Source organism: Arachis ipaensis, chromosome B7 (genome assembly GCF_059453495.1).
Source record: "Arachis ipaensis isolate K30076 ecotype BB chromosome B7, ASM5945349v1, whole genome shotgun sequence".
Lineage (NCBI taxonomy): Eukaryota > Viridiplantae > Streptophyta > Magnoliopsida > Fabales > Fabaceae > Arachis > Arachis ipaensis.
This window is the reverse complement of record NC_142442.1, coordinates 35,684,335-35,711,188: the sequence shown is the minus strand read 5'-3', so window position 1 is coordinate 35,711,188 and position 26,854 is coordinate 35,684,335. Positions and strand designations below refer to the sequence as shown.

At 38.1% G+C, this 26,854-nt stretch overlaps 1 long non-coding RNA gene across 1 annotated transcript in view; it reads right to left on the bottom strand.

Annotated features, from left to right (window-relative positions):
* Positions 1 to 367: 367 nt before the first annotated feature.
* LOC148550829 (uncharacterized) overlaps positions 368 to 26,854 on the bottom strand; it is a 157,425-nt gene continuing 130,938 nt past the window's right edge. The window contains exon 4 of the long non-coding RNA XR_015892385.1: positions 368 to 611. This is a non-coding gene — a long non-coding RNA (uncharacterized LOC148550829). The remainder of the gene's footprint in view (positions 612 to 26,854) is intronic.

Sequence of the window (26,854 nt, the reverse complement as noted above, 5' to 3'; positions counted from 1 at the left end):
AAAATCCTCTCGTCAGCCTTCATATACATAATTCACTAGTATTAAGCCGGCCAAACTTAATACCAAGAATTATGCAATGCAAGACTAACAGCGTTAATCAATAGACCGTCATGTGCATAAAGCTCTAATTCTCGTCATTCGACAAGACCTAATACATGACAAACGCTCAGAGTATGCAATTGAAGCATAGTCGGTCCATTCCTTAGGCTCTACAGGAAGGACCGCTCTGATACCATAATGTAACACCCTAACTACCAAAGCTCACGCTTCCGGCTGCGCAACTCTGATAGCTCGGACATTACGACGACACTTATACTTTTTAATACTAAAATATGAGCCTGTTTGAAACTTTAAACAGTAATACCGCTCCCAAAAATACTTTCATCCGATAACATACATCCATAGATACCATACAACTTACAAAACTCATAAAGAGTACATCCATGTATATATATATATATATAAGTAATATTACAAGCATTACCCAATACAATTCCTATCCCTCTTACAGAATGTATCAAGATAAAGGCGAGGGAACAAAAATATACTAAAGCAATACAGAGCATCTCAACAACAACTAAATGAACTCTTCGTAACTTCTGCGCCATATCCTGAAAGGGGAAAAATGTAAGGGGGTGAGAACATCATCCTCGAAAGGGTTCTCAGTAGAGGGTTTTTGGGAATTACTGTAATAGGATACGTGAAGATAAACCGTACCAGTGATTAATAACCGTCTTATGCCCCTTTTCAAAAACAAAGGTTTACAATAAAAGAGAAATCTGAAATCCTTTTCTGAAAGAGAAAACTGTTCATTTAAAACAATATTCAAAAGCATTTCAAAAGGTTTATCTATGCTTAACCAAATTAGCCTTTCACACATTTCCAAACCATAACCACAAAACCGAAAGCAACCATCGGTCCATCTCAATTCAACCACGACCCTAGGCTCAAACAATCCAACCAACAACCAATCACCATGATCCAACAGAGTCCCAGTTGCAAACACAGATAGGAAGTTCAAGCACAAACAAACAGTTACAGCAAGTAGAACAAGTAGCAGTTAATCTCACGTAATCACATGGGCAAACCAAATACAATATGCACACGCAAACAATGTCACATAGATGCATATGATGCATGCCTGTCCCTAGTGGCTGATGATATCATCTATCGGTTATATAGCCAACCCGACACGTCCTGGTAGCTAACCATGGACAGAAACACCCATCGCGGAGCAAGTAGGTTTCAGCTACAATCCCATTGCTACTACCCGCTCAACCCAGAGCCAGTGGAATAACCACTACTGCAGCTACTACCCAGGCGGGTGTTTAAAAGCTCAACCTGGAGCGAGTGGAATCACCACTACTACCGCTACTACCCAGGCGTCACAGTCTCTGACCTGGAGCAAGTGGGACGAACCACAACCCTTGCTACTACCCAGGTATCTCAAGCATATATTCATTCAGTCCCAGCCATGGATCAACATCCATCTCAGCCATCCGGCTTAAATTCATAATTCATAGTCAGCCATATGGCCCATAACTCATTCGGCAATCAGCCATAAATTAATATCATGCACAGCCATTCCGGCTCACGGTTCAATCCAGAACCAGCCAATATTCATAATCATACACAGCCATTCCGGCCCATAACAAAACAGCACTTCCACCATTCAACATCATCAAATTCATAAAATCGGCATTTAAGCCACAAATCACTTTTCTCAAGCCATTTCACTTTGAAATCAAATTTCAACTCTTTTTAGCCTTGGCTTTAAAGATCTCATTTCTCAAATTATCTCAGGCTCATAAGCCAAATTCACTCAAAGTGAGTTCCCTGTTTAAAACAAAGCCACTCTCGGCATTCTCTTTCCAAAACTTCCAAAACCATGGCAAGTTAAGGATTTATTTCAAAGTATTCAAAACCACCCGTCCAACAATGGGATTTTATAACAAAAGCTTCTCGGCAGAGTCCCAAGTCTTTAGGGAAGGTCAACCTATATCAATTCCTTAAAATTCATTGAAACTCTTAAAATCATGGATTCTCGATTCAAGTAAATAAAACTAAATTTATTATGAAACCGACCATACAAAATCACAAGTTCCAACCCGGTCCAAAAATCAACTCATTTGAAAAGGAACCGGTTCATTTGAATCAAACCACTTTCAGGTTTCTTTTTGGAACCCATTTTTCTAACTCTTCCAAAATGCCTCAAACTTAATTACTCAATCAAAAGTCTAGATTCCTTTGAAATCACTAAAAGCTCCTTTTTATATTAAAATCAATATTAGAGCATCATTCTTTCCTTCAGTGATTCAAACGGTAAAAATAGTTCATTTCTAAATAAGTCAAACTCAAGGCATAAAGTTCACTAAATAAATTAAGCATGAAAATATAAATATTCTCTTAATAAATCAAATAATACAACTTCTCAAATCCAATCCTTTTTAAATAACTTTTCAAACAAGACTAGGATTTTGTAGAAATTTCGGCAGCACCTCCCCTAAAACTTGGACTTTTGCCACCCAGTTCGGGTCCCAACTAAACCGTTTCTCATTCCTTTTCAACAGCTCAAAACCAGAAATCAATTCAAAGCAAGCTAAATCCAACAGTCGCCTCAGTGGCATATCTCAAGAAAACCATTTCAAAATCAACTCAATATCAACCGATTTAACTCATTTCCAAAGCTTTAAAGAAACGGTTCAGTAACAAATCATTTGTCCAAGATCAAGTCAATTAAAGTAAACCAGGCTGAATTCAAAAGTGCATTCGACTTTTCACATCATCAAATAATTGACTCAAATCAAATCAATCCTCAACGGATTAACTCATATTTCAAATCTTTAAAGAATCACTTCAAAACCTTACATTTCACAAAGCCGCACAACAATTCAACCAAACAAACATCCACAATCACTCGAGTAAATCAAATAACACATAAGGCAGATACAATCACCAAATACACAATATCTCACAACAGTATCCATATGTAATAATTTCAATACTTAAAACATAGTTTTTGGAAAGCGCCCCTACCTCAAAACGCAAATCCATAATCCAAACGCCTCATAAGCTCTTTTCACCTCAACTCGAAATCATAGGCAGCTTCAAAGCACAGCCCCACACATTTTCGCAGCAGCATAAACAACTCTAAATTACAACAAGCAACCTCAGTTACTAAACTCTAGGAACATTAATACTGTAAAGGCTTTAATACACGTGCGGGACACTAATGTAGGGCTTTTGAAACATAATTTCTTACCGAAATAACAACACAAAGCAGCTGCGATTTTGAACCGGCCCAGCAACAGCTCCGGCGGCGGCCAGAAGCTTTGGTAGATCAACTATAAAAACCACGCAGCATTAAAACCTTCTCAAAACACAAAAAGGCAGAAACCTCAATTAAAACCCTTAGCGGTAACTTTTCCGGCGACGGCAGAAATAGCCAGAAGCTCCAGCGATGGTCCCGGTGGCCTCAGAACTCCAGCGACAGTAGCAGAAGCTCCAGTTAAGCACCGTGGAGCAACAAGTCGGTAGTGACGGGAACCATCTCAGCCTCGGACCTCTCCCCTTCTTCACGCACGCCGGTCCCCTCTCTCTTGGCAGAACCCCTTTGAAGGCGACGGTAGAACGGTGGCGGTCAGTGGCGCGATAGCAGCGACTGGATGTAGCTCTTCCAGCGGCACTCAGTCTCGGGCTTCCTCTCCGATGCGACGCGGCAGTGACCGGCGCAGCTCATGGCTCCATGGGTGATGGCGGTGAGGCACGAACTCCCTCTCTCCTCCGACGCGAACTCCCTCTCTCTCATCCCTCTGTCTTTCGCGCGGTTCTAGCGGCAGCGTCACGGGTCGGCGGCAATGAGGTCTGGACGTGATCTGGGCACGGTGCCGAAGTGACCGACGACCGCGCGGCTCATCCCCTCCCTGGATCGCAGCTCTGCTCCCTATCTCCCTTTCTGCTTCTGTTGCTTTCCATTCATGGAAAGAGAGATAGGAAACTGCGTGTGTTGTTGTTGCTGCACAGTGAAGGCAGTAAGGAAAAGGGGAAAGCAATTGCGTTGCTGCTGCTAGGTTGAGTGAGAAGGGAACCGGGTCATGGGTTAGGGTTTTTTGAGAAAATTAGGGCTAGGGGCATTTTAGTAATTTCCGATAAAATTGTGGACAACATAGTAATTGTAACCCAAATTAAATCCAACACTAACTATATATAGAAAATACTTTTTGCTCATCAATTTCACAAATTATTTTCCGTAAAATGGCCAAATCCAAATAATTAGAGATAATATAATTAAACTCTTTATTTTTCAAAGTAACAGTATTAATATTTTAAATTTTAATTATTTAATCCAAATCATATAAAAATTCTTATTATTTCACAACTACCGACTTTATAATTCAAATATGGAAAATAATCCAATAATTGTAAAATTGGATAATAATCATAACTTATCTCAAATTCAATAAATCAAAACTTGTCTTAATTATCTTTAATAAAATAATTTCTGAAATTAAGGCAATAAATAACTATATGATTTGAGACTTGATCATAATAAGACTTTTCAAAAGTTCTGGGTCTTACAAAAGGCATGTAATGATTTTATACAGAACTCTCAACATGTTGATAGACTTATAGGAAGCAAATGTAATAGTTCAATTTTCAGTATGTTTAAATCATAAAAAACTGAGTGCTATCAACTTGTCTTCTTAAATATAACTATTATTTATTATATAAGTCTGTTAACTTATTAGCATGTGCTCGATTTCACAGGTAAAATTTTTCTTTTCTTTTTTTTTTAGAAAAAACATTAAGTCAACACCCATCAATAGAGATATAATAACATTCACGAGATGATAAAAGAAAATACATAAGCATTTCATAAATATATACATAGAACTGCGTATATAGTTATATGTTGTCAACGTCGTACGGATCCAGTTAGAACACTCCTAGCATAACTAGTTAATATTTATATATATATAAATATGACATCCTAGGTCGTGACCTATTCAAAAAGCCCCTAAATTGGAACCCAGAATAGCCTATTCTCGTTATAAGCCTAGTCCCCTCTAAGGTTACAAAAGCAAGGGAAAGACACCCTGATCTAGTTCTTCAAATGTAGCTAAGCGGGATGTCATCCAAACAACAGCAATGTAACACTCTAACTTTTAACACCTCATGAAAGCACTAAAGGTCCAAGCTTTACCTACCTCTAATAATTTATTTATGTACTATATTTATTTAATTATTGAGTCTTCGCGAGTACAAATTGGATTTTTAATTAAGAAATCGAAAAGCCTTTTTACTTTAAAATCACTTAATCACATAATTATATCCACATAATATTAAATACATCGACTTATTCAATCTTTTTCAAATACAAGTCATCACCCTCTAAAATCTAAAAAAGACAAATGACGAGGGGTAAAATCTCAACTAAACCAACAAATAGAAAATACAACATATATATAAAGCTTTCTAGATCGGTCGTGGCTTCGCACCAAATCTTCCTGAACCTGTTACTGAAACAGAAATTCTGTAGGGGTGAGAATATCGTCCTCACAGATTCTCAACAGGGAAAAAAATACCATCAAAATAAAGAAATACTTACAAATTGGAATAATTTCATTATAAAAATAGTTTATCCTTGAAATAATCTTTTGGAAAAACTTTGTGGAAAAACTTACTTTGAAAGGTCGTAAAGAAACTCCTTTTGTTTACAAATCAGTAAGGCGAATAGTTTAAAGAAAGGAAAAGGACCAGGACGTTCCTAAGGGCTTCCTACCCAACTTACATCACTCACTCCTATCCAACCAATACATAAATTAGAGTAATAAGGCAACACCTGGTCCATCCTGCCTCAATCTCCATCACCACATATCAGAAACAACCCTCAGTGTCACCACTGCCAGCAAAAGGGATCTTTGAATTTTCAAACACAGACAAATAAATGCAAAGCATACACAAATAGAGAGTACAGATAGAGCAATTAGATCAAATAGAAGATAGATGTAATTACTCAATTAGGAAAACCAAAAACAATATTCACACCCAAACAATACACGCAAATGCAAATGATGCATGCCTGCCCTATGGTTGATGCATCTGATCTGTCGGTTATATAACCAACACGACATGTCTGGTAGCGAACCCTGAACGGTCCCTAAGCGCGCATCCCCAAGAGTCTATGCATATATTTCATAATCATTTATCAATCAATCTCGTCTCATTGAGAGAATCTAGGAAGTTAAAGTGCCCAGTCACAACTTACATCGAAGGGTCGACAGAATCTCAAATCTCAACCTGTAGTAAGTGGAGCCGACCCACTGCATCTACCCAAAGAAATTTGTGACTCAGATAATTTTTTATATCACATATCAATCTCGACCGGAAGCAAGTGGGGGCAAACCACTGCATCTACCTAGGGAGACTCAAACCAAAATCTGGAGCAAGCGGATCAATGTCACTGCATCTACCCAAGCAGGTATATCTCAATCAAGATCATTTTCAATATCTTCATTATCAATCTCATTAACAATCTCCCCTTCAATCTGATTTCAATTCGTAATCAATAGTAATCAAACTCGTTCATCATAATCCTTCATCATCATAATCATTTATCATTCATCATCATACATCACTTTACAATTTGTTCATCTCTTATCGATTCACCAGCACATCTCATTAATTCTCATCTTTAACTCCTCTATTCTTAAATACATTGGCCCTAGACTCTTATCGCTGTTTATAAAGATTTAGAAGGATCGAGAAAAGGTTTAGAACTTAAAAATTTACTTTTCAGAAGAACACGGGTGGTCGCGTACGCAAACCGTTTCGCGTACACGGAAGGTTTGGACAGTAGGACTCGCTTGCGTACGCATGACTTGCATCGAGTACACATGAGCGTAAACATGATAAAGTCGCGTATGCATCCCATGTTCGTGTACGCATGAGCGTTGGCAGTGGCCAACTCCCGCATACGCACGATAGGTTCCGTGTATGCATGGCATTTCAAAACTTGAAAAATGCTGATATGCTGCAGAAACCAGTTTTTCAGCCCAAATTTCAAACCTTCGTATCTTTTTCCACCAAATTTATTTTTCAACCATTCTTGAACCGTTGGAAATATTGATAAATAAATGTTCATAAAAACAATTTTGTAAAATTTTCCAACTTCGAGAACCGAGTTATGACCGGCCAAAGTTGGCCAAAAATTAGTTTTTAACCATAAACATAATTTATCAACTTTCCAAAGGTTCATAAGCGAAAACAGTTTTTAACTCAACAAAACAACCCCAAACCTGTTCAATCCACTCATTCAGAATCAACCAAAATCAAGCCTACTCAATTCACACATTTCACTCCATTCTTATTCATAATAATCGTTAGTCATCACCATACCTCGATCATACTTAATCATTATCCTCGCTTTCAAACTCAAAAACATCATCAAACCTCAATCAAATCCAATTGTCACTAATCACATCTCAATTTCAAGCATAATCCTTCAAACAACTTACCGAACTTACCTCCAAATCAAACATCACACAATTTTCATTATATTCCTTAAAATAACTCTCTTTCTCTCAACTCCAATGTTTAATTCCATTAAAACCTCAAAGTCACTCTCCTATTCCTAAACCCTTGAATTTATACTTAATTTATTGTTTTAAAGTCTTTAGCTAGTTAATCAAATTTCTTTTTGTTATTAAAATTCAAATAAGTTTAAAACCCCGAATTAAGAAAATCATAAGAATCCAATTTTCTTTAATAATCTTTAAAAGTATCCAAGACATATCTCTTTTGTTAAAGTTACTCAAACCAAACTCATTTTTGAAATCATAACCAAAACTTCTTCAAATTCTTAGAAAAATTCCGGCAGCACCTTCCCTAAAAACTGGAGTTTACCACCCATCACGGGTTCCTTCAATTCAACCTCAACTCAACAAAATCAGCATTTCAAATCAACATTTTCAAATCCATCATTCAAGACCAATCATTATCGATTTAAATCAAAGAAAACCCAAATCAGAATATTCAATCCATATCACCAGAAATTCAAAAATCAACCAATTTAAAAACAAACACAACATGTTAATCCCAACAGAGAATTATTTACATCAAAGACACTCATCCATTTGTATTAACCAATTAAACATGTCAAGTATTCCAAGCCCAAAATATTTTCTTATTAAAATAATCCCCTACCTCGAGGAATCAAGCCCGCAGTGCTTTTAGCGCGATAAATCCCTTTTTTCCTTTATGAGTCTATATTTGATGGTATATTTTGACTTAATTTGAATGGATTCTAGCATGTGAACTCACACTTAAGCACCAAAATAGCATACTTTTGTGTTTGATCCCTAATTTGATTCTAAATGTGAAAACATGCGTTTTAATGCTTAGATTAGTGATTTCTAATTCCATTTTTATGTCATTCGATGCCATGATATGGTTTATGAGTGATTTCAAGCCTTAGAGGCAAGAATGGATGGCTAAAAGTGGAAGAAAGCATGTACAAGGGAGAAAACATGAAGAAAACAAAGAAAAGCACACACAGCGAAGTGTGCATGCGCACAGCCCTGCGTGCGTGCGCACAAGCGAGAATTTTCATGTGTGCATGCGCACGAGTACCTGTGCGTACGCACAGGAGGAAATTCATCCAAGTGTGCGGACGCACGCATCTGTGCGTTCACACAGGACCCAACACGTGATTTCATTAATGAAACACATGCAGCGCGTTTTCTGAGGGCTTTTGGCCCCATTTGGAAGGCTTGAAGGCTGAATTGGAGTGCTATATAAAGGGGAATTCAACACATTTCAAAGGGAGCTCACTTAGATAGTTTTTCATAGAGTAGTGTAGCATTGCTCTCTTAGGGTTTAATTTCCATCTCCATTGTAGCATTTTATAGCAAGCTTTCTTTTGGATTTTGCTTCTTTAATTGTAAGTACTCTCAATTTCCTCTTTAATTACATTGTCTTTACTTTCATTTCCTTTTGGTTCAAGTAACTTGTTCATATTTTCAATTTTTTGTTTCTTGAAGTTTTGATCAATGAATTTTATGTTTCATGCTTCCTTTATGTTTGATTGCTTGTTTATGTTTGGTTTTGTTGATAGTTGGTTATAGTTTGTTATTTTTCCTTGCAATTTTCCATGTTTTACTTTTATGCACACAAGGTGTTTGTGAAATTGTCAAATCTAGATTTTGAGTAGATTTTCCCACCTTGGCTTGTGGTTTGAGTTCCTAGGATACTAGAGTCATAATGTCCGACATTTAGTGGTAATTCTTGGGTAGTTAGTTGACTCTTGTTTCCATTGACGCTAGCCTTTTATCAACTAGTTTGGTAAGTTAGTTAGGACTTATGGATTAAGGTCAATTATGCTTGCTTGACTTACTCCTCGATGGTTGGGTTAACTAGGCGAGATTGACTCATGATAATTACCCTAGTTGTGGTTATGGCAATGATAGGATTCGTAGACTCTCATTCCCAAGTCAAGGTTCTTTTTATATTTATAGCATTTTCACTAGTTTTTATCTTGTTTTCTCTTTACTTACATTAATTCCCAATTTTGATCATTGCTTAGTTCTCTTAATCTTTCATTTCTTGCTTGAAAACCCCCTTTTCCTCACAACCGAAAGAGAAACACTTCCAATTGCATCCTAGGGAGAACGATCCGAGGTTGAAGTACTCTCGATCTCGGTTTAGATTAGAAATTGTAAACTTTGATCGAGCATTACTTGTTGGTTGAGAACTATACTTGCAACGAGGTTATTTCTCTTTTACCGAGAAGGAATTCTTAACCGATGAATTCGCTCGCATCAAGTTTTTAGTGCCGTTGCCGGGGAGTTGCAATGGTGTAAAGTTAGTGGCTATTGTAAATATGTTAATATGTAAATAGCTTTCTTTTTGGTTGTCTTTTGTTTGGATTGGGATCCCAGAGAACATTGGACATTCAAGCGTTTGGTGGGAAGGTCAAGCACAAACCACCATAGCAAGGGCTCTCCCAATTGTCTAGCTTAAAGACATTAAATAAAAGTGCTTGGTAACATCATTCCTACTCTTCTCTTTTTGTATATATTTTGGCTTTATTGCATGTTTGCTTGTTTTGGTTAGCTTAGAATTAGTTTAATTTTGAGATTTGTATGTTAGTTTTGGTTTGGATCATGAATTTATGGGTTCTTGCATGTTTTGGTGTTGAATTTTGATTGAGCTAAGGCTTGGTACCTTAGAATTTTGAAGAAAATTTTTTGCAAAACAGGGCATTTGTGCGTACGCACGTACCTGTGCGTGCGCACAGAACTTCTATTTTCTGCAACCTGTGCGTGCGCACCGACCTGTGCGCACGCACACTTATAATTTTGCCCTCTGTTCGCAGCGCCAGCACGCGTTGCGCACGTGCTCAGCTGCTTTCTGCGACCTAAGCGTACGCACCTAATCGTGCGTACACACACATACCCTTTTTCATGCTTCTTGTGGGGCCGCACAGACGTGTGCGCGTGAACCCCTGCCCCTTACGCTCTTGTGTGCACGCACACATGATCCTTCCCAAAAAAAAAGTGTTCCGTGCATGCGCACATACCTGTGCGCACGCACACGTCTAGAGACCCCCTCTGCCAGCAGCGCTCGCACGTCTTGTGCACGACAATGCCCCCAGATTTTGCTGGTGTGCGTACGCACACACCTTTCTGCGTACGCACGAGTCTCGGTCTGGGCAATAATGAGGAAGGGTGCCCTGTTGCGCCACTCCTCACCCCTTTTCTTCTTTCCTTCTTTCTTCTTCTACCTCCCTAACCAAACCCACCCCTTCTTCCGGCAACCACCACCGTCGCCGTCCAACCGCCGGCGCCGGCGCCGGAACTACCACCACCACTATCTCTCTCTCTTCTCTTTTCTTCTTCTTTTTTTTTCTCTCTTCTTTCTTTCTTCTTTTTCTTCCTTTCTTCTCTTCTCTGGTGAAGTTTCGTCGCCGTAACCTCGCAGTGGCTAACACAAGTGCCACTGTTACCTATCCCTTTCTTTTCTATTCTCTATCTTTTCAATTTTCTTATTTTAATCTTCTTTTATGCTTAGTTGCTTGCTTAATTTTTGTTTTCCTTATTTAACTTTGGTTATTTAGCTTAACTTTTACTTAATTTTCTGTTTGATTGAATTGCAAGTGTTTAAATTTCTTATTTATGGGTTGTTGATGCTTGAATCTTGGTTTGAAATGGTTGAATATGTGCACTACATACCATGTGTTTGACATAATGCCTAAATGAACTTTTGTTTAATTCATATGTTGTCATGACCATATGTGTTGAACTATATCCTTATTTAGCATTCTAATCAAGAATTGTGCACTTTTGAATGATTATGATGTTATTTTGGGATTGGAATTTCAATAATGTACTTGTTCATTGCCTTGAGTTACTAGCACCAAATTGATTTAGAAATTGGCTTTTTGTCTCTTATTTGGTGCAATTTTTAACAAGTACATATTGAATTTAGTGAATTGAATGGAATCGCTTGTTCATCATGGTTTTTAAGTCAATATAATCACATCACAAGGTATTTGCTCCTTGTTAATGCTTTGCATTTGTTTGAGTTGACTTGACTTGATTCTTATCAAGACTTGTCACTTTTTGTAGCAAGCACCTTCCCATGTGATTATTGCCTTATTCTTAAGGATGAATAGGTAATTTCTCTTCATCATTGCATTGGTTATTGTTTTTTGTGCTATTTTATAGCAATTTTGCTCTTTCACTTGTACACCTTCAATATCCAATAATTCCTACATTCAATTCACTCTTGTTGTTGTTTGCCTAAGTTTGCATGCTCTTAATTGATGCTCATGCATTGCTTGCATCTTAGGCCATTTAGTTGAGGAACTCAGGCTTACTTTTTCATTGTGTGGATGCCACGTTAGCCGGCCGTTATGTGTATTCCACACCGCTATGCAAAATTCCTCAATTAGATACTTATTTGCTTACTCCTTTACCTTCTTGTGCCACTTGCCCTATGATTTTTAATTATACTTTATCCATTCTTCTTTTTAACGATGAGACATCGAGGTAAGAGCCAGGAGAGGAGGAGAACACTGAGGATGGAAATGCCAAGCATGCATTGGACTTGGCGATTTCCACACAACCCAAGCCCTGCATCCACCAACCTAAGGCAGAAGAACGTACAGCTTTATTCCCCCCGGATTGTGTTCGTGCACGGAGGACCGTGAAACGCTTAAGTGTGGGAGAGGATTCGTCATTTAGGGGCGTAAACTTTCTTTTCCGAATACTTCGTACTTTATTTTTTATTTTCTTTTATTGTGTTTCTTGTAGATATTTAGAGTCCTTTTGATTTTTGCATTGCATATTCTTCTAGTATATATATATATATATCTTAGCTTATGCATAGTTTATTTCTAGTTATTGCATGTTGCATTTTTGCATCTTTTTCTTAGTATAATTTTTATAGATAGAAGTTGTGACTGGATGATGTGAATAGTATAGCACCTAGTTTAATTTTGTCCTAATTGTTCATGTTAATTTTAAGCAATGTTGAAAATTAGGAATAGAACTAGGAAAATTTTGAAAAATTTGCATCCATCACAACATACATACATATAGGAAATAAATTTGGTGAAAAACAACAAGGATTTCCAAGAATTTTGTTTCAAAGGCATTCTATTGAATTGATTTGAAAAATTGTTTTCAAACTTGTTTGAATGAATTTTTGTGGAACATAGAAGAGTAAAGAACAAATACCTTGTGAGATTTGAGTCTTAATGAGTGGTTACACATTTTAACCACTAATTTTGTTCATTGTGTGTTATATCTCTTCTATGATTGTAATCTTGGTTTTGCTTGATTCTTTATTTCCAATGATTGATGTTTTGAATTACATTAAGCATGATTGAGGCCATCTTTGCATAGCTCACTTTACCCATATAGCCTACCCTTTGCATCTACCATTGTTAACACCTTTTGAGCTTTATCTATCCCACTATTCTTGATATTACCACATCACAACCTTAAGCGAAAAATCATGATTTACCTTGATTTGTATCCTTGATTAGCTTAGGTTGAGGAGTGCATGTCATTTAAGTGTGGGGGAAATTTTGGAAAATATTGGTAGTGAATGAAAATGTTTAATTTGGGTATTCCATTGAAAATTTTGGAAAATGGGAACACTCATGTATGAGTTACTGGAACCATATGCATTTCATTTCAAAAAAAATCATCATCATAAAAAGGGGATGGAAGTTATCCCGAAGAAAAGAAAAATAAATAAAGAATTGCATATGTGATGTCCTTGTGAGAAAAGCATACATGAGTGTTTGTGAAAAAGAATTAATAGAAGGTTAGGATTGCATTTTGTTTTGATTTGGTTGATACGGGTTGATGTGGAGGCCTAAACTAATCAAGGATTCAACCATTTTAGTCCACTTAGCCATATCTATCCCACCTTTACCCTGACCCCATCACAACCATATGAAGTCCTTATGAAAATTACATTCATACATCACTTGTGTTGATTGTTAGATGAAAAGTAATTCTTTGAAAGCATGATGGTGTGAAATTTATAACCACAAACTAACCGGCAAGTGCACCGGATCGTACCAAGTAATACCTCAGGTGAGTGAGGATCGATCCCATGAGGATTGAGGGACTAAGCAACAATGGTTGATTAATTTACTTAGTTAGACAAGCAGAAAATAGTATTTGAGAGTTCAAAAGCATTAAACAGTAAATTCAGAATATCAGAAGACAGGCAAGTAAATAAGTTGGAAAGCCAATATGGAGAAGGCAGTTAAGGCTTCGGAGTTATATATTTTCCGGATAGACTTTTCTTATTAATTTATTTTAATCATGAAAGATTTAATTCATGACAAAATATATGTGACTAGACCCTAATTCCTTAGACCTTTCTAGTCTCCTCTAACCTTCACCAACCGCCAATTCCTTGGTCAATTAATTCCAATTAGGGGGTGAAGTTTAATTCTAGTTATTATGCCACAAAAATCCTAATTATCCAAATATAAGAGGATTATATGTCACGTATCCCGTTAAGTCCAGATAATTAGAATTTAGGAGAAATTGTTTCCAAGCTGTTGTTCAAGTAAAGAGATTTTCCAAGTTATACAAGAACTCAATTAGAAAGAGGGTCATAATTCCGTTCCACCAAAATTCATAGGATAAAGAACGAAAACAATTCTTGAAATATAAATCAGTACATGAATTAAAATAGAAAAATAATAGTATCAATCCATACAATAGACAGAGCTCCTAAACTTAACAGTGGAGGTTTAGTTACTCATGGAAAAGAGTGAAAACTAGGATTCTGGTAAACTGTAAATTGGGCTGAGGTGGAATGAAAACTGGAATAATGTTCCCAATCCCCCCAGAAGAGAAGTTTCTTTTCTCTTTTATATCTAATCCTAATTAATTTAAAATCTATTTTCTAAAACTAATATAATATATTTTCCTATTTATAAAAATTAAAGTTTAAATTAGAATTAATTATGGCAATCAGCGTTTTCTGTGTTTCCTGCATGTGGCGCATGTCACGCGTACGCGTCAGTCACGCATACGCGTCAGGTACGTGCACGCGTTGCTGTGCAAATCTCCAGATCACGCGCACGCGTCAGGTACGCGCACGCGTCGCTCCTTGCTGGTCATCTCCTTTAATTCTTATGCTCCTTCCATTTGTGCAAGCTTCCTCTCCATCCTCTAAGCTATTCCAGCCCTATATAGCCCTCTTCTCTTTTTCTGCGGAAGCTCCATCAAATCCAACCAAATGCTACCTAAAATAAACAGAATTGCACACGAATCAAAGTAGCATTCATAGTGGTTAAAAGATAATTAATTCTTGATTAAACTCAACAAATTGAATACAAATTCACTAGAAAAAGATAGGAAAGATGCTCACGCATCACATGATTAGAAGAGATTTGAGCGATTAAACCCTAGATACCGAGTGATTAGAGTGTATACACACCTAGTGAGGGTTCAATTACTCAATTCTATGTTTCCATGTCTCTTATCATGTATTCTTGCAAGTTGCTTCATTTTGATGAATTAAATCAATTCTTTAGATTTTTGCTTGCATTGAATTATCTCTTTGCCTTGCCCTATTTGTCTATACTTGCTTGGGAATTTGATTGTTTATTCTCACCAATTTCATATAGATACTATAGATAGATATATAAGTATATATAGTATATACTATACTTGCATGCATTTAGATAGTTGCATTTAATAGGTTGATTACTGATGAGCGGATAATTTATACGCTTTTTAGCATTGTTTTTAGTATGTTTTTAACATGTTTTAGTTAGTTTTTATTATATTTTTATTAGTTTTTATTTAAAATTCAATTTTCTGTACTTTACTATGAGTTTGTGTATTTTTCTATGATTTCAGGTATTTTCTGGCTGAAATTGAGGGACCTGAGCAAAAATCTGATTCAGAGGCTGAAAAGGACTGCAGATGCTGTTGGATTCTGACCTCCCTGCACTCGAAGTGGATTTTCTGGAGCTACAGAAGCCCAATTGGCGCGCTCTTAATTGCGGTGAAAAGTACACATCTAGGGCTTTCCAGCAATATATAATAGTCTATACTTTGCTCGAGATTTGATGGCCTAAACCGGCGTTCAAAGTCAGCATCAGAATTCCCAGCGTTAAACGCCGGAACTGGCACCAAAGTGGGAGTTAAACGCCCAAACTGGCACAAAAGCTGGCGTTTAACTCCAGGAAAAGTCTCTACACAAAAATGCTTCAATGCTCAGCCCAAGCACACACCAAGTGGGCCCGGAAGTGGATATTTACGTCATTTACTCATTTTTGTAAACCCTATGCTTGCCATGGAAAGGGGCGAATCTTTGAGTAGTTCTATGCTACCTTAGATCACGTTTTGGGGCTGGCCTCACGGCCATGCCTAGACCTTGTTCTTATGTATTTTCAATGGTGGAGTTTCTACACACCATAGATTAAGGTGTGGAGCTCTGATGTACCTCGAGTATCAATGCAATTACTATTGTTCTTCTATTCAATTCAGCTTGTTCTTGTTTTAAGATATCACTTGTTCTTCAACTTGATGAATGTGATGATCCATGACACTCATCATCATTCTCACCTATGAACGTGTGCCTGAAAACCACCTCCGTTCTACCTTCGATTGAGTGTTTATCTCTTGGATTCGTTAATCAGAATCTTCGTGGTATAAGCTAAAATTGATGGCGGCATTCTTGAGAATCCAGAAGGTCTAAACCTTGTCTGTGGTATTCTGAGTAGGATTCAAGGATTGAATGACTGTGACAAGCTTCAAACTCATGATTGTGGGGTGTTAGTGAGAGACGCAAAAGAATCACTGGATTCTATTCCGACATGATCGAGAACCGACAGATGAATAGTCGTGCTGTGACAGAGTGCGTTGAACATTTTCACTGAGAGGACGGGATTGTAGCCACTGACAACAGTGATGCCCAACATACAGCTTGCCATGGAAAGGAGTAAGAAGGATTGGATGAAGACAGTAGGAAAGCAGAGAGACGGGAGGGACAAAGCATCTTCATACGCTTATCTGAAATTCTCACCAATGAATTACATAAGTATCTCTATCTTTATTTTATGTTTTATTTATCTTTTAATCATTCATCATCCATAACCATTTGAATCCGCCTGACTGAGATTTACAAGATGACCATAGCTTGCTTCATACCAACAATCTCCGTGGGATCGACCCTTACTCACGTAAGGTTTATTACTTGGACGACCCAGTGCACTTGCTGGTTAGTTGTGCGAAGTTGTGATAAAGAGTTGAGATTACAATTGTGCGTACCATGTTGATGGTGCCATTGATGATCACAATTTCGTGCACCAAGTTTTTGGCGCCGTTGCCGGGGATTGTTCGAGTTTGGACAACTGACGGTTCATCTTGTTGCTTAGATTAGGTACTTTTCCTTTTTATTTTTTGAAAAAAATTTTCAAAAATACAAAAAGATTTTCTATTTTGTTCTTCAGAATTTTTAAGAATGAATTCTAGAGTTTCATGATGATTTGTTGAAGTCTGGCTGGCTGAGAAGCCATGTCTAATCTTTTGGACCGAGGTTTCAACTTATCATCACAAGAGCTTGTTGATTTCTATCAATTTTGCTGTTGAAAGCAATGATCTGCTAAAGCTTGGCTGGCCATTGGCCATGTCTAGTGTTTTAGACCGGAGCTTTCATTGAAAGCTTGGCTGGCTAGTAAGTCATGTCTAATTCCTGGACCGGAGTCTTAGACTAGCATTGCAATGATTCCTGGAATTCTTATTAAAAGTTTTGATTCTCTTTATTTTCTTCTCTATATAATTCTCGAAAATCACAAAAAGATTTTTAAAAACCATAAAAACCAAGTTTTTGGCGTCTAGTATTAATTTTTAAGTTTGGTGTCAATTGCATGCTTTTATTTTTCTTGCATTTTTCAAAAATTACATGTATGTGTCTTCATTTATCTTCAAGTTGTTCTTGATGATTTCCTTGCTCTGATCTTTAAATTCTCTTGTTTAGTGTGTTTTGTTGTTTCTCATATGCATTCTCAATTTGTTAGTGTCTCCTATATGAAAATTTTTAAGTTTGGTGTCCTGCATGCATTGTTTATTTGATCTTAGTTGCATTTTTATTGTTTCTCATCATCAAAAAATTCAAAAATATTTTTCAAAACTATGTCTTTTCAAGTCAATAATACAGAGAATTGAAGATTCAGAACATTCAGCAGAGGAATCAAACAGAAAAAACTGGGCGTTCAAAACGCCCAGTGAAGAAGGAAAACTGGCGTTTAAACGCCAGCCAGGGTACCTGGCTGGGCGTTTAATGCCCAAAAAGGTAGAGATTTGGGCGTTAAACGCCAGAATGGGCACCATTCTGGGCGTTTAACGCCAGGATGACACTAGAGGGAAGATTTTGTTTTTAATTCACATTTTTTTCAAGTTTTCATAATTTTTCAAAATCAAATCTTTTTCAAATCATATCTTTTCAATCATATATTTTCAAAATCAATTTTTTTACCATTTTCAAAAATCCTTGCTTCAATTTAAGATTTACTTCAAAAATTTTCAAGTTGTTACTTGCCTATTAAGAAATGATCAAATTTTAAATTTTAGAATCATATCTTTTAATTTCTTGATAGTCAAGTAATCAACTTTAATTTTAAAAATTTTCTTTTTTTAAATTGATTTTCAATCATATCTTTTCAAACATATATTTTCAATCACATCTTTTTCAAAATAGTTTTCAATCATATCTTTTTCTAATTTCAAAATCTTTTTCAAAAATCACTTTATTTCTTTCCCAACTTTAATTTTTGAAAATCATTCTTCAGTTTTTCAAAATTTCTTTTAATTATTTTAAAATCTTTTTAATTTATTTTCAAAAATTCTTCCCCTCTTCTCACATCCTTCTATTTAAGGACTAACACTCCTCTATTATCAATAATTCGAATTTTATCTCTCTTGATAAGTTCGAATTCTTCTACCTCCTCCTTCTATTCTTCTTTTTCTCTGACACCTCAAGGAATCTTTATACTGTGACATAGAGGATTCCATACTTTCTTGTTCTCTTCTCTTTCATATGAGCAGGAGCAAAGACAAAAGCATTCTTGTTGAGGCTGACCCGGAACCTGAAAGGACCTTGAAGCGAAAGCTAAGAGAAGCTAAAGCACAACTCTCTGGAGAGGACCTAACAGAAATCTTCAAACTAGAAGAAGATATGGCAGCCGAAAACAACAACAATGCCAACAATGTAAGGAAGGTGCTGGGTGACCTTACTGCACCTACTCCCGACTTCTATGGGAGAAGCATCTCTATCCCTGCCATTGGAGCAAACAACTTTGAGCTGAAGCCTCAATTAGTTTCTCTAATGCAACAGAACTGCAAGTTTCATGGACTTCCATTGGAAGATCCTCATCAGTTTTTAGCTGAATTCTTGCAAATCTATGACACTGTCAAGACCAATGGGGTTGACCCTGAGGTCTACAGACTTATGCTATTCCCTTTTGCTGTAAGAGACAGAGCTGGGATATGGTTGGACTCACAACCTAAAGAAAGCCTGAACTCTTGGGAAAAGCTAGTCAATGCCTTCTTGGCAAAGTTCTTTCCACCTCAAAAATTGAGTAAGCTTAGAGTGGAAGTCCAAACCTTCAGACAGAAGGAAGGTGAATCCCTCTATGAAGCTTGGAAAAGATACAAACAATTAATCAGAAAGTGTCCTTCTGACATGCTTTCTAAATGGATCATCATAGGTATCTTCTATGATGGTCTGTCTGAACTGTCCAAGATGTCATTGGAGAGCTCTGCTGGAGGATCTCTTCATCTGAAGAAGATGCCTGCAGAAGCTCAGGAACTCATTGAAATGGTTGTAAATAACCAATTCATGTACACTTCTGAGAGAAATCCTGTGAATAATGGGACAAGTCAGAAGAAAGGAGTTCTTGAGATTGATACTCTGAATGCCATATTGGCTCAGAACAAAATATTAACTCAGCAAGTCAATATGATTTCTCAAAGTCTGTCTGGAATGCAAGCTGCACCAGGCAGTACTAAGGACGCTTCATTTGAAGAAGAAGCCTATGATCCTGAGAACCCATCAATGGAAGAGGTGAATTACATGGGTGAACCCTATGGAAACACCTACAATCCTTCATGGAGAAATCATCCAAATCTCTCATGGAAGGACCAACAGAGGCCTCAACAAGGCTTCAACAACAACAATGGTGGAAGAAACAGGTTTAGGAATGGCAAGCCTTTTCCATTATCTTCTCAGCAGCAGAGAGAGAACTCTAAGCAGAACCACTCTGACTTAGCAACCATGGTCTCTGATCTAATTAAAACCACTCAGAGTTTCATGACTGAAACAAGGTCCTCCATTAGAAATTTGGAGGCACAAGTGGGTCAGCTGAGCAAGAAAGTTACTGAACTCCCTCCTAGTACTCTTCCAAGCAATACAGAAGAGAACCCAAAAGGAGAGTGCAAGGCCATAAACACAATCAACATGGCCGAATTTGGAGAAGAGGAAGAGGCAGTGATCGCCACTGAGGAAGACCTCAATGGACGTCCACTGGCCTCCAATGAGTTCCCTAATGAGGAGCCATGGGAATCTGAGGCTCACACTGAGACCATAGAGATTCCATTGGATTTACTTCTGCCATTCATGAGCTCTGATGAGTACTCTTCCTCTGAAGAGGATGAAGATGTTACTGAAGAGCAAGTTGCTAAGTACCTTGGAGCAATCATGAAGCTAAATGACAAGTTATTTGGTAATGAGACTTGGGAGGATGAACCCCCTTTGCTCACCAAAGAACTAGATGACTTGACTAGGCAGAGATTACCTCAAAAGAGACAGAATCCGGGGAAGTTCTCAATACCTTGTACCATAGACACCATAACCTTTGAAAAGGCTCTGTGTGACCTAGGGTCAAGTGTAAACCTCATGCCTCTCTCTGTAATAGAGAAGCTAGGGATCCTTGAGGTACAAGCTGCAAGAATCTCTCTAGAGATGGCAGACAATTCAAGAAAACAAGCTTATGGACTTGTAGAGGATGTCTTGGTAAAGGTTGGAGACCACTACATCCCTGCTGATTTCATAGTCCTAGAGACTGGGAAGTGCATGGATGAATCCATCATCCTTGGCAGACCCTTCCTAGCCACAGCAAAGGCTGTGATTGATGTTGATAGAGGAGAATTGATCATTCAAGTGAATGAAGAATCCCTTGTATTTAAGGCTCAAGGATATCCCTCTGTAACCATGGAGAGGAAGCATGAAGAGCTTCTCTCAAAACAGAGTCAAACAGAGCTCCCACAGTCAAACTCTAAGTTTGGTGTTGGGAGGCCACAACCAAACTCCAAGTTTGGTGTTGAACCCCCACATTCAAACTCTAAGTTTGGTGTTGTGAGGTTCCAACATTGCTCTGAACATCTGTGAGGCTCCATGAGAGCCCACTGTCAAGCTAATGACATTAAAGAAGCGCTTGTTGGGAGGTAACCCAATGTTATATCTATCTATTTTCCATTGTTATTTTATGTTTTCTGTAGGTTGATGATCATGTGAAGTCAAAAAACAATTGAAAAAGCAAAAATAGAATGAAAAACAGAGAAAAAAATAGCACACCCTGGAGGAAAAGCTTGCTGGCGTTTAAACGCCAGTAAGGGCAGCAAATGGGCGTTTAACGCCTAGTCTGGCACCATTCTGGGCATTTAACGCCAGAAAGGGGCACCAGACTGGTGTTTAACGCCAGGAATGGGCAAGGAGCTGGCGTTAAACGCCAGAAAAGGGTAGCAGCCCGGCGTTTAACGCCAGAATTGGCAGAAAGGGCGTTTTTGCACGCCACTCGGTGCAGGGATGAGCTATCCTTGACACCTCAGGATCTGTGGACCCCACAGGATCCCCACCTACCCCACCACTCTCTTTCTTCTTCACCCATTCACCAATCACCTCAATACCTCTTCCCCAAAAACCCCTCACCTATCAAATCTCACCATTCTCTTCACCACTCACATCCATCCTTCATAAAACCCCACCTACCTCACCATCCAAATTCAAACCACTTTCCCTCCCAAACCCACCCATACTAGCCAAACCCTACACCCCTCTCAACTCCTATATAAACCCATCTTCACTCCTTCATTTTCACACAACCTCAACACCACTTCTCCCCCTTGGCCGAACCACAAAGCCTCCTCCATCTCCTCCATTTTTCTTCTTCTTCTACCCTTTTCTTTCTTCTTTTGCTCGAGGACGAGCAAACCTTCTAAGTTTGGTGTGGTAAAAGCGTTGCTTTTTATTTTTTCATAACCATTTATGGCACCTAAGGCCGGAGAAACCTCTAGAAAGAGAAAAGGGAAGGCAAAAGTTTCCACCTCCGAGTCATGGGAGATGGAGAGATTCCTCTCAAGGGTGCATCAAGACCACTTCTATGAAGTTGTGGCAATGAAGGAGGTGATTCCCGAGGTCCCTTTTAAACTCAAAAAGAGTGAATATCCGGAGATCCGACATGAGATCCGAAGAAGAGGTTGGGAAGTTTTCACCAACCCCATTCAACAAGTCGGGATCTTAATGGTTCAAGAGTTCTATGCCAATGCATGGATCACCAAGAACCATGATCAAAGTGTGAACCCGGACCCAAAGAATTGGCTTACAATGGTTCGGGGGAAACACTTAAATTTTAGTCCGAAAAATGTAAGGTTGGCATTCAACTTGCCCATGATGCAAGGAGATGAACACCCCTACACTAGAAGGGTCAACTTTGATCAAAGGTTGGACCAAGTCCTCATAGACATTTGTGAAGAGGGCGCTTAATGGAAGAGAGATTCAAGAGGAAAGCCGGTTCATTTAAGAAGGCATGACCTCAAGCCCGTGGCTAGGGGATGGTTGGAGTTTATCCAACGTTCAATCATTCCCACTAGCAACCGGTCTAAAGCTACTATAGACCGGGCCATCATGATTCATAGCATCATGATTGGAGAGGAAGTAGAAGTTCATGAGGTTATATCCCAAGAACTCTATAAGGTGGCGGACAAGTCCTCCACTATGGCAAGGTTAGCCTTCCCTCATCTCATTTGTCACCTTTGCAATTTGATTGGAATTGACATAGAGGGAGACATTCTCATTGATGAGGACAAACCCATCACCAAGAAAAGGATGGAGAAAACAAGAGAACCTCATCAAGAGCATGAGGAATTTTCTCATCATGAAATCCCTGAGATGCCTCAAGGGATGCACTTTCCCCCACAAAACTATTGGAAGTAAATCAACACCTCCCTAGGAGAATTGAGTTCCAACATGGGACAACTAAGGGTGGAGCACCAAGAACATTCCATCCTCCTCCATAAAATTAGAGAAGATCAAAGAATCATGAGAGAGGAGCAACAAAGGCAAGGAAGAGACATTGAGGAGCTCAAGAACTCCATAAGATCTTCAAGAGGAAGAACAAGCCGCCGTCACTAAGGTGGACCCGTTCTTTAATCTCCTTGTTCTTTACTTTCCTGTTTTTCGAATTTTTTACGCTTATGTTATCTATGTTTGTGTCTTATGATCATTAGTGTCTTAGTGTCTATGCCTTAAAGCTATGAGTGTCCTATGAATCCATCACCTTTCTTAAATAAAAAATGTTTTTAAATAAAAAAAGAGAAAAATAATTGCATGAATTTCAAATTTTAAAACAGTTTAATTATCTTGATGTGGTGGCAATGCTATTGTTCTTCTGAATGAATGCATGAACAGTGCATATTTTTTAATTTAATTGTTTATGAATGTTAAAATTGTTGGCTCTTGAAAGAATAAAAGGAAAAGGAGAAAATGTTATCTGATGATCGGAAAAATCATAAAATTGATTCTTGAAGCAAGAAAAAGCAGTGAAAAGCTTGCAAAAAAAAAAGATATATGCGAAAAAAAAAAAAGAAAAAGCAAGCAGAAAAAGCCAATACCCCTTTAAACCAAAAGGCAAGGGTGATAAAAAGGATCCAAGGCTTTGAGCATCAGTGGATAGGAGGGCCCACAGGAATAAAATCCTGGCCTAAGCGGCTAAAACAAGCTGTCCCTAACTATGTACTTGTGGCGTGAAGGTGTCAAGTGAAAACTTGAGACTGAGCGGTTAAAGTCGAGGTCCAAAGCAAAAAGAAGAGTGTGCTTAAGAACCCTGGACACCTCTAATTGGGGACTCTAGCAAAGCTGAGTCACAATCTAAAAAGGTTCACCCAGTTATGTGTCTGTGGCATTTATGTATCCGGTGGTAATACTAGAAAACAAAGTGCTTAGGGCCACGGCCAAGACTCATAAAGTATCTATGTTCAAGAATCAACATACTTAACTAGGAGAGTCAGTAACACTATCTGGATTCTGAGTTCCTATAGATGCCAATCATTCTGAACTTCAAAGGATAAAGTGAGATGTCAAAACTGTTCAGAAGCAAAAAGCTAAAAGCCCCGCTCATCTAATTAATACTGATCTTCATAGATGTTTTTGGAATTCATTGTATATTCTCTTCTTTTTATCCTATTTTATTTTCAGTTGCTTGGGGACAAGCAACAATTTAAGTTTGGTGTTGTGATGAGCGGATAATTTATACGCTTTTTAGCATTGTTTTTAGTATGTTTTTAGCATGTTTTAGTTAGTTTTTATTATATTTTTATTAGTTTTTATTTAAAATTCACTTTTCTGGACTTTAATATGAGTTTGTGTGTTTTTCTGTGATTTTAGGTATTTTCTGGCTGAAATTGAGGGACCTGAGCAAAAATCTGATTCAGAGGCTGAAAAGGACTGCAGATGCTGTTGGATTCTGACCTCCCTGTACTCGAAGTGGATTTTTTGGAGCTACAGAAGCCCAATTGGCATGCTCTCAATTGCATTGGAAAGCCGACATCTAGGGCTTTCCAGCAATATATAATAGTCCATACTTTGCCCGAGATTTGATGGCTTAAATCGACGTTCAAAGTCAGCATCAGAATTCCCAGTGTTAAACGCCAGAACTGGCACCAAAGTGGGAGTTAAACGCCCAAACTGGCACAAAAGCTGGCGTTTAACTCCAGAAAAAGTCTTTACACGAAAATGCTTCAATTCTCAGCCCAAGCACACACCAAGTGGGCCCGGAAGTGGATATTTACGTCATTTACTCATTTTTGTAAACCCTAAGCTTGCCATGGAAAGGGGCGAATCTTTGAGTAGTTCTATGCTACCTTAGATCACGTTTTGGGGCTGGCCTCACGGCCATGCCTAGACCTTGTTCTTATGTATTTTCAACGGTGGAGTTTCTACACACCATAGATTAAGGTGTGGAGCTCTGCTGTACCTCGAGTATCAATGCAATTACTATTGTTCTTCTATTCAATTCAGCTTGTTCTTGTTTTAAGATATCACTTGTTCTTCAACTTGATGAATGTGATGATCCATGACACTCATCATCATTCTCACCTATGAACGTGTGCCTGAAAACCACCTCCGTTCTACCTTCGATTGAGTGTTTATCTCTTGGATTCGTTAATCAGAATCTTCGTGGTATAAGCTAAAATTGATGGCAGCATTCTTGAGAATCCGGAAGGTCTAAACCTTGTCTGTGGAATTCTGAGTAGGATTCAAGGATTGAATGATTGTGACGAGCTTCAAACTCGTGATTGTGGGGCGTTAGTGACAGACGCAAAAGAATCACTGGATTCTATTCCGACATGATTGAGAACCGACAGATGAATAGCCGTGCTGTGACAGAGTGCGTTGAACATTTTCACTGAGAGGAAAGGATTGTAGCCACTGACAACGGTGATGCCCAACATACAGCTTGCCATGGAAAGGAGTAAGAAGGATTGGATGAAGACATTAGGAAAGCAGAGAGACGGGAGGGACAAAGCATCTTCATACGCTTATCTGAAATTCTCACCAATGAATTACATAAGTATCTCTATCTTTATTTTATGTTTTATTTATCTTTTAATCATTCATCATCCATAACCATTTGAATCCGCGTGACTGAGATTTACAAGATGACCATAGCTTGCTTCATACCAACAATCTCCGTGGGATCGACCCTTACTCACGTAAGGTTTATTACTTGGACGACCCAGTGCACTTGCTGGTTAGTTGTGCGAAGTTGTGATAAAGAATTGAGATTACAATTGTGCGTACCATGTTGATGGCGCCATTGATGATCACAATTTTGCCCACCAATTACCCCTTTTGATCATTTTCCTTGTTGGTTTAGCATGAGGACATGCTATTGTTTAAGTGTGAGGGAATTAATGAGTCCATATTTGATGGTATATTTTGACCCAATTTGAATGGATTCTAGCATATGAACTCACACTTAAGCACCAAAATAGCATACGTTTGTGTTTGATCCCTAATTTGATTCTAAATGTGAAAACATGCGTTTTAATGCTTAGATTAGTGATTTTTAATTCCACTTTTATGTCATTCGATGCCGTGATATGGTTTATGAGTGATTTCAGGCCTTAGAGGCAAGAATGGATGGCTAAAAGTGGAAGAAAGCATGTACAAGGGAGAAAACATGAAGAAAACAAGGAAAAGCACACACAGCGAAGTGTGCATGCGCACAAGCGAGAATTTTCATGTGTGCGTGCGCACGAGTACTTGTGCGTACGTATAGGAGGAAATTCAGCCAAGTGTGCGGACGCCCGCATCTGTGCGTCCGCACAGGATCCAACACGTGATTTCATTAATGAAACACGTGAAGCGCATTTTCTGAGGCTTTTCAGCCCCATTTGGAAGGCTTGAAGGCTGAATTGGAGTACTATATGAAGGGGAATTCAACACATTTCAAAGGGAGCTCACTTAGATAGTTTTTCATAGTAATTAGGAGTAGGAATAGGAGTAGTGTAGCATAGCTCTCTTAGGGTTTAATTTCCATCTCCATTGTAGCATTTTATAGCAAGCTTTTCTTTTGGATTTTGCTTCTTTAATTGTAAGTACTCTCAATTTCCTCTTTAATTACATTGTCTTTACTTTCATTTCCTTTTGGTTCAAGTTACTTGTTCATATTTGCAATTTTGTGTTTCTTGAAGTTTTGATCAATGAATTTTATGTTTCATGCTTCCTTTATGTTTGATTGTTTGTTTATGTTTGGTTTTGTTGATAATTGGTTATAGTTTGTTATTTTTCCTTGCAATTTTCCATGTTTTACTTTTATGCGCACAAGGTGTTTGTGAAAATGCCAACTCAAGATTTTGAGTAGATTTTCCCACCTTGGCTTGTGGTTTGAGTTCCTAGGATACTAGAGTCATAATGTCCGATATTTAGTGGTAATTCTTTGGTAGTTAGTTGACTCTTGGTTCCATTGACGCTAGTCTTTTATCAACTAGTTTGGTAAGTTGGTTAGGACTTATGGATTAAGCTCAATTAT